The following is a 9,081-nucleotide window of genomic DNA, read 5'->3' as shown; positions in this document are numbered from 1 at the left end:
GTCTTACTTGCATAATAGATGGCATGTAAAACCTTCTCCTTTCTCTGACCCAGCACTTCCCCAACTGCATAATCACTTGCATCACATATTATCTCAAACGGAATATCCCATTCGGGAGAACGAATTATGGGAGCCGAAATCAATGCCTGTTTAATCCTGTCAAAGGCTTCAAGACAAGCATCAGTAAACACAAACGGGGCATCCTTGAGGAGGAGCTGGGTAAGTGGTTTAACAATTTTAGAAAAATCCTTGATAAAGCGGCGATAAAACCCCGCATGACCAAGAAAACTTCTAACACCCTTCACATTAACTGGAGGGGGTAATTGTTCAATCACTTGGACCTTAGCTCGATCCACCTGAATGCCCTTATCAGATATCAAATGTCCCAAAACCACCCCTTCAGTAACCATGAAATGACACTTTTCCCAGTTCAAGACTAAATTGCACTCTTCACATCTTTTCAAAACTTTAGTCAGATTTAGCAAGCAAGAATCAAAAGAAGTACCATAGACGCTAACATCATCCATAAACACTTCCATGATAGACTCAATAAAATCAGAAAAGATACTCATCATGCAACGTTGGAAAGTAGCAGGTGCATTACACAGACCAAAAGGCATCCTACGATATGCAAAGGTACCATAGGGACGGGTGAAGGTGGTCTTTTCCTGGTCGTCTGGATGTATGGGAATTTGAAAGAAACCAGAATAACCATCCAGATAACAGAAAAACTTGTGACAGGCTAGCCTTTCTAACATTTGATCAATGAAGGGAAGGGGAAAATGGTCCTTTTTAGTAGCAACATTAAGACGCCTATAATCAATGCACATGCGCCAACCTGTGACTACCCTAGTTGGTATCAACTCATTTTTTTCATTTCTCACCACAGTTGTCCCCCCTTTCTTAGGCACTACCTGAACGGGACTCACCCACTTAGAATCAGACACAGCATCACTATACCCGCATCAAGCAATTTCATAACTTCAGCTTTTACAACATCTTGCATGACAGGGTTCAAACGACGCTGGGGTTGAATGCATGGTTTATGATTTTCATCTAGATGTATCCTATGCATACAAAAGTCAGGGCTAATACCCTTTAAATCATCAATACTGTACCCAATGGCCTTTTTGTGCCTTTTCAACACAATAAGAAGTTGGGATAACTGGTATGCATCAAGTGCAGTACTGACGATCACAGGGCAAAGTTGTTCATTATCTAAAAACGCATACTTAAGGTTAGCAGGAAGAGGCTTAAGTTCGGGTTTCTTTACCTCTTTAACAGAACAAACCGGCCGAACTAACCTCTTCAATTTGGTGCTCTCCGGCTCAGATTATCCACCATTAAGAGCCAACTCCAAAGCATCCACTTCAGCACTCCAAGAACTGCTATCACCTGCAGAAGACTCACAACAAAGCACTGCCTCCAAAGGGTCTCTTTCGAGAACTTGGGAGACGTTATCACGAGTAATAAGGTCAACTACATCTATGCGATAGCATTGTTCCTCCTCTAGCATGGGACTTTTTAAGGCACTGTTTAGATTAAAAGTCACCTTATCATCCCCAACAGACAATGTCAATTTCCCACTTTTAACATCAATTACCGCCCCCGCCGTGTGAAGGAAGGGTCTACCTAAGATTATGGGAATTTGAGAATCCTCCTGCATGTCTAATACTACAAAGTCTACAGGTATATAGAATTTACCTACTCTAACAGGGACGTCCTCTAAAACACCTAAGGGGTATTTGACAGAACGGTCGGCCATTTGCAGAGTGATATTGGTAACCTTAAGCTCACCCATATTCAGTTTAGTACAGACAGACAAAGGCATGACAGACACACTAGCACCTAGATCACATAAAGCTTTATCAATAAATACGGTGCCAATGTTACATGGGATGGAAAAACTCCCGGGGTCCTTAAGTTTAGGTGGAGACTTGTTTTGCAAATAAGCACTACATTCCTCAGTAAAAGCTACAGTCTCTACCTCACAAAAAGCACGTTTCCTGGTCAAAATATCTTTCATGAATTTAGCATAAGCAGGAACCTGTAAAATTAAATCAGTAAAAGGAACCGTTACCTGCAAATTTTTGACCACTTCCAAGAATCTGCCAAACTGCTTGTCTAGCTTATTCTTGAGTTGTCGGTTTGGGAAGGGGAGTGCAATAGGTGGTACTTGAATATCCGCCCCCTTCTTAACCTCAGTTGTAGCCTCATTCTCATTGACTACCTTTTCAGCTTCCTTTTCACCCATAACTATCTTCGGGATTTCCTCACTGACCAGATCACTAGCAGACACCCCGGAATCAACCTCAACCGGCATAGAAGGACCATCATAATCCCTACCACTCCTCAATGTAATTGCATTAGCAGTCTCCCTATTTTCGGGCTGTGAAGGAAGTTGGCCTGGTGGCCTCCCTGCAATAGTAGTAGCCATCTGTGCCAACTGTGTATCAATGATCTTGTTATGAGCAGTAAGAGCATCGATTTTTGCATCCTTTTCACTTAGAGATTTTTGCATTTGTAGCATCATGTTTCTCATCTCTACTAGCATAGGGTCAGGCTGTGTGGTTTGAGGTTGTGGTTGTGGGGGTGATGTGTGTTGTCTAGAGAACCCAGGTGGCCCACTAGACTATTGGTTGTAGTTGTTTCGGGGTTGGTAAGATTGTTGGTGTGGGGGTTGTTATGGTTGTGGTGGTAGGTGTTGAACTTGGTGAGGGTTTTGGATATTGTTGCTCCTGTAGGAAAGCAGAGGGTTATTTTTGTAGCCCTCATTGTAAGAGTTGGAGAATGGGTTGTTTTGTTTGTAGGATTGAAATGCATTACATTGTTCAATAGAGCTCCTACATTCCTGTGCATAATGACCAGACATTCCACAACTTTCACAAATAGTAGTAGGTTGGGCACTCATAGCAGCTACACTAACAGGTTGGGCAGATTGAGCATTGGCCGCTTGCATATTATCAAACTTATAATGTAAAGCAGTCAATTGGGCAGTTAATTGTTCAATAGAATTTAAATCATGCTTACCACCCCTGTTAGATAGACCTCTAGGATTTCCATACTGGGCATTGTGAATGGCTATCTCCTCAATCACCTCCATAGCTCTAGGCACCTCAAGTTGCATGAACCTCCCACTTGCAGCTGAATCCAACAAACATCTAGACTCATTGCCCAGACCATTATAAAACTGCTGAATCAAGAACCAATCTTCCAAACCATGGTGCGGGCATTCTCTTTGCAAATCCTTGAATCTCTTCCAGACCTCGAACAAACTCTCATCCGCTTGTTGTGAGATACCTAATATCTGACCCCTCAGACGAGCCGTGTTCTCAGGTGGAAAATATTTAACATAAAAAGCAAGAGCAAAGGATTCCCAATTATTGATTTTCAAAGCCGCCCGATTCAACCCATTAATCCACAGTTTAGCTTTCCCACTCAAAGAGAACGGGAAAAGTATCTCCATAGTCTGCTCCGGAGTCAATCCCTTTTGCTTGATGGTGGAGCAATATTGGATAAAGGACTGAATGTGAAGATTCGGATCTTCACCTGGTTCCCCACCGTACTGGCGTCTCTCGATCATGTTAATCAATGCAGGTTCAATCTTGAAGGTCTCAGCTGCAATAGAAGGCATGATCGCCTTTGGTAGCACGGACAGACTTGGCTTAGAATAGTCTGTAAGCCGTGGGGTAGGTGGCGGTATCAGATTTTCGTCACCCATCTCTATCTCTGAAACTGAATCTATATCTGAAGGAAAAAGATCGCCAATATTATGATCAGAATCAGAGTAATTCCCACACTGTGCAATGAAAGTTCTTCGTCTACGAAAGGTTCTTTCGGGCTCAGGATCGAATGGAGTAAGATTACTAGTACCTACGGTCCTGGGCATAGACAAAGACTACAAAACCATGTGAGATCTGGTCTCAAGGAACGTGAGTTCCTTGAGTAGTAACAAACAATAATCTAGGATAAGCAATCAACAACAGAAAATAAAACCGTTTCCCCGGCAACGGCGCTAAAATTTGACAGGCTAAAGTCGTATTACCTAATCAAAAATAACCTAAGGTCCACTAGCTAGGTAGCAAGGAAAGTCAGGATCGAATCCACAGGGAAACAGGCGTTCTTTCTACTATCAATTAATTAATCTAGACTATTGTGAACAAAGTTGGTTGATGGTTTGTATACTAAAACTACGAACGAATATTAAACAAGAATGAATCAATATATTAGAGAATCTAGGGTATAGGTTTTCCAACAAATAATAATCCAGGACATTGAACAATCACGATAATCAACAAAGTAATTAATTAGATTAGCATGCTCTCTCAAGTCGATACTAATCATAGACTTAGAATTAACGGGCTCTCGCTACGTATTAACTCTAATTCTACCTATTGACACAAGCCTAAACATCAAATTGCATCTCTCGAATCTTAATTTGATATTGCATAACTACCACAATTAAACCTGCGCAAATCTAATTGCATAGTGAAATAAATCAATCAATAGGAATCAATTACAATCCAACAATCATAATCATTCAATCATCCCTTCATATTATTCATGGATCCCCAACCCTAGAAATTAGACTACTCAAGCATGTTGACAATAAACAAAGCAATAATCATAATTGAAAGCATTATTGAAGCAAGACAATGAATTGAAATAAGAATTAATACCTATTTGAAGAACAAGGGAATTGAAAGCTTGAAATTTTTATTGAGAATTAAACTAAGTGTTTTTGCATAAACTAGAGAGAAAATTAGGCTAAGGAAATAATACTAAGCTTCAATACTAGAAAAATAAAGTGTTTTCTAAAAACAATTAAGGCTTGCTTATATAGTTTGCCCAAAATAAAGCCCAAAAAACGGAAAGAAAACTCGCGCATAAGTGTTGGGGGTTGGCGTCGCCCGATCGGGCGTCGCTTCGCCCGATCGGGCGATCCACTCGATAATCGGCCCGATCGGGCCAAAATCCTCCCGATCGGGCGGTTTGTGAACTCTCCATTCAGCCTCCAGATTGACCGCCCGATCCGGATCGGGCGAGCTGCGCCCGATCGGGCGCGCGTTGATGATTTCATATTGCTTATAATTCCGCCCGATGGTTGCATTTCGCCCTCAGCTTCCAGGGCGATTTGCAATCTTCAATGTAGCTCGCCCATATCACTGAGTCTAACTCCCGGGGCTCAACCATAAGCATCCAAGGATCCCCAAAGTTGACGATGGAGGTCCCGAACTTCTCGGACTCATATAGTGGCCTAGATCAACAATGAAACGGGTCTAAAACGACCAATTTCTCATAATCAAACCTGAAACTCAAGGCACACTCAATAACACACATTAGTACTAGAAACGGCTCCTAAGAGCACGTTTGACACATAAAAGTACTAAGGGACGGGGGTAAAAAATACTATATAAAACATGCATATCAGCCAGGCGTTGAAAATAGGGTATGGGCTGTTTTTCTTAGTCAGATTCGGATTCCTAGAATCCGGAGTATTTGAGATTTAATTGAGTCCTTTAGTGTGTATTAACCTTGTGACGGGATGCGTCTGGGCCCGTTACGAACTCTAGGCTCGTTAGGATTTTAATTAATACGTGACTCTTACTTTCGAATCATATTAGGAATAGGATTCTCTCGCAATTTCTATCTCATTTAGGATTTATGTTGGAGTGCAACACCTAATTCTGACAGGTTTCTATCTTTTATGACTTGCCACTTTTAACAACTACCTATTACGGAAGTTACTATTTTTAGCAGGTTTCCATAAATAGCAGGATTCTATAAATAGCATTTTTCGGGTGAAATGAAAAGGGGATTTGAGATTTATTATTTTATAGGAGATGCGTTGTCAAGTGGAGATTTATGTTTTCATCATCGAACCTTTCCCTTTCGGGAATGGGGGCAAAAGTAGGTGTCTACAGTTACAGACCAACAAACCAATCAAATTACTTTGCAACAATGCATAAAATTTCGAACATGATGGGGAAAGTGGAGCCACCTACTAGCCACCCCCTTGACTTGTTCGAACCACATAGCTAAGTGGAAACTAACCACGATGCACTTAGTTAATAATTAATTCGAGAAATAAAACACATAATCCCTTTGCGATACCCACGAAACTTTTAATCGAGATTTGAACTCAAGAGATAACAAAAGGAATTCGAAGCTTTTATTAATACTTCAATGAAAAGCCCTTACATCCATCAATAACTTTGCTTTTATTTCTCCAAACCATAATTGGACTAATAACCATAAATAGTAGCTTTGCTACTTTATTAATCAACAAAATAAATAACTAAGGATTACAGTTCTTTAAAGACTAATGTCATCACGACGATCATCTCTTTCTTTGTATTGTTCTGGAGTAAATTCTTGATCATTAGGATCATCCATGTTGTCTTCCCGATCAAAATATTTATCTATAACCTCATCATCCTGTTGTGACACTCTATTAACCTCATTATTAGCTTTTGGTTCTACTTCAAAGCCACTAGACAACTCAATAGTAGATTCATGAACCACTGGATTCGGATTTTTCAACCTCAACAACTTCACCATAATCATTCAATTTCTCATTTTCTTCCATTTCATACTCATAATCGTCATCTATGTCACCTAGACCTAATCCCATAGCAAGCATACCATCTTCATAGCACCTTTCTGCTAATTCAATGATAGTAGTCATAACCTCAGTGTCATACCTTCATCTACCATCTACAATACAATACTTCCTCCAACTAGGTGTATCATTCTCACAATGCATATCACTGAACTTATGCTTAAGCTCTATATAAGGTGTACTATAGGGTAAACAATATACAATCATCTCAGGCATAACATCAATTTTCCTCAAATGTGGCAATTCTTAAGCGTCCCAAAATAGTTGTATGCAAGCTCAATCTTCTTCACATACACATATGGAGTCTCACTATCAAGGTTCTCTAACTATCCTAGATTGGAAAACTTTGAAGGCAATATTCTTAAGTCCTAAAAACACACACTTAAGAGTCTCACTAATCGTGTTCCCAACAAAATTCAACCCCCAAGGATACAATAAATAGTTCGTGGAGCCAGACAATTTCAATGCACAAGTATATGCTCAACATGAAATATGATGCAAATAATCACATAAAGCAAGATAAAACATTGTCAGAACATATACATGGCAATTAATAAATCACATTATCATATAAAATGCATACTTAAACTAATATGCCCTTCTTAATCTACCCATTCCTCACTTGGAAGTAATATTAATTTTCGAAATTAATTAAGAAATAACTCCTAACTTAGTTGAAATTATTAAAATTAAAATCGAAAATTAATAAGAATTATTAATTAATTAAATAAACTAATTTCGGAATTTTTTTAAAAAAAAAAGAATCCGAAAATTAAATTAAATAAAAATATATAAATTCGAAAAATATTCGAATAAATAAATAAATAAAATAAATTCGGATATTTAAATAAGAGAAAGTCCGAAGATAATAAAAATAATTCGAATTTAATTCGAAAATTTCGAATAAAAAAAAGAATTCGGAAAAATTAATTAAATTAAATAATAATCCAAACTTTTCAACTCATTTCAACGACACAAAATAATTGGTATTTGACCTTTAAAATATTGAGTACTCAAAATAATACGTTTTGACTTTAGGAAAATAATATTTCAAAATCCTAAAGTTCCGCAAATACCACTTTGTAGTATGAATTACTACAAAGAAGCATTAATCTCCGATTACCACTTTGTAGTATTGCTTACTACAAAGAAGGAATGAAACTAAGCTCTAGTATACCACTTTGTAACACCCTAATAATTCCTTGCTTTTATAAAACCATTTTCCAACATAAAATAAAGGAATTACTAAAGTATTACCGCCAAAGTGATAACGGTTAAGGCTATTACCAGAATTACGCAGCGGAATTAAATGTCAACTAACTTTTAAAAAACATAATTAATGAAATATTGAGGCCTCCTACAATTTGGAACCACAATGGCCCAAAACCCAAAACATAAATAGTTTCAAACATTTCAAACATAACTAAAGTATTATTAAATAGTTCAAAATACGAAAACATGCAACTCTCTCGATCATCCCAAGCCACATGATTCCGATCTACCAACCTGCTATTTTATTCTACTCCCCATCAATGCAAGTGCAAATGATAGATCATCATAGGGTCATTAAGGCAAAGGCCATGATCAAAACACACAAAGCACGTAGTCAGCAAAAGCTGAGTACTTACAAGCATAGGGTGAATGAAACTAAAACATGCATCACTCCCTAAGTACTAATCAACATGCAAAAGCAATATAATAATAAACAATCAATCATGAATACAAGACTCGACTCTTGACTCACAATTTAATTAGAATAAGCTTCGAACGGGCCAAAAGAATAATCCACAAAGGGAAAAGGTGATGGGAGCCAACCATACACCAAATATATAATAATAAAATCGGGCCATACCGACGGAATTCCTGCGCATAATATAAATGAAACAACGTCTTGTATCATTAGTAGGAGTACGAGCTTTCCGGCAAGACTCCCCCCATTGTTCATACTCAAGGTATATACGTTCCAAGAGTTTTGAAGCTTGTTCTGGTTGCACTTTACGTTTATTAATATTTTATAAAAGGCGAACTCAAGACTCACCAACATGCACACATACAATTAATAAACAACAACCAAAACAATCTTATTTTAAATGCTTTAGGACTTGTGATCAACAAGGCAAGACACTTGTGATATTACTACCATGTTCCTCCTCACCAAAGTGAGATTCCACATCATGCCCATTAACATGAGGGTTGTGCCCTTGCACAACAAATCCTAATTCATTTCATATAATATTCCCAACTGAACCCTACATGTGCGGTGGCTTACGTGAGCTAACCCTTCACATGTGGTAAAATAAATAGTACAACGAAGTACGAATAATTGGCTCAAAGTATGCTAGACATCCCGTACAATAGCATACAAATAAATAATCCATCCCTTGCATGTGAAACAAACCATACATGCATAAATATTGAACAACATTATTGACAATGAAATCCATACTCATAATAATCCC

At 38.3% G+C, this 9,081-nt stretch overlaps 1 non-coding gene across 1 annotated transcript; it reads left to right on the top strand.

The window, feature by feature from the left end:
- The first annotated feature begins 3,215 nt into the window (after nt 1–3,215).
- LOC130470967 (small nucleolar RNA R71) lies at nt 3,216–3,322 on the top strand. The gene has a single exon (XR_008931677.1). It is a non-coding gene; the product is annotated as a small nucleolar RNA R71 (small nucleolar RNA).
- Nucleotides 3,323–9,081: the final 5,759 nt, after the last annotated feature.

This window comes from Spinacia oleracea, chromosome 3, assembly GCF_020520425.1.
Source record: "Spinacia oleracea cultivar Varoflay chromosome 3, BTI_SOV_V1, whole genome shotgun sequence".
In the NCBI taxonomy this organism is placed as follows: Eukaryota; Viridiplantae; Streptophyta; class Magnoliopsida; order Caryophyllales; family Amaranthaceae; genus Spinacia; species Spinacia oleracea.
This window is presented reverse-complemented; position numbering and strand designations above follow the sequence as displayed.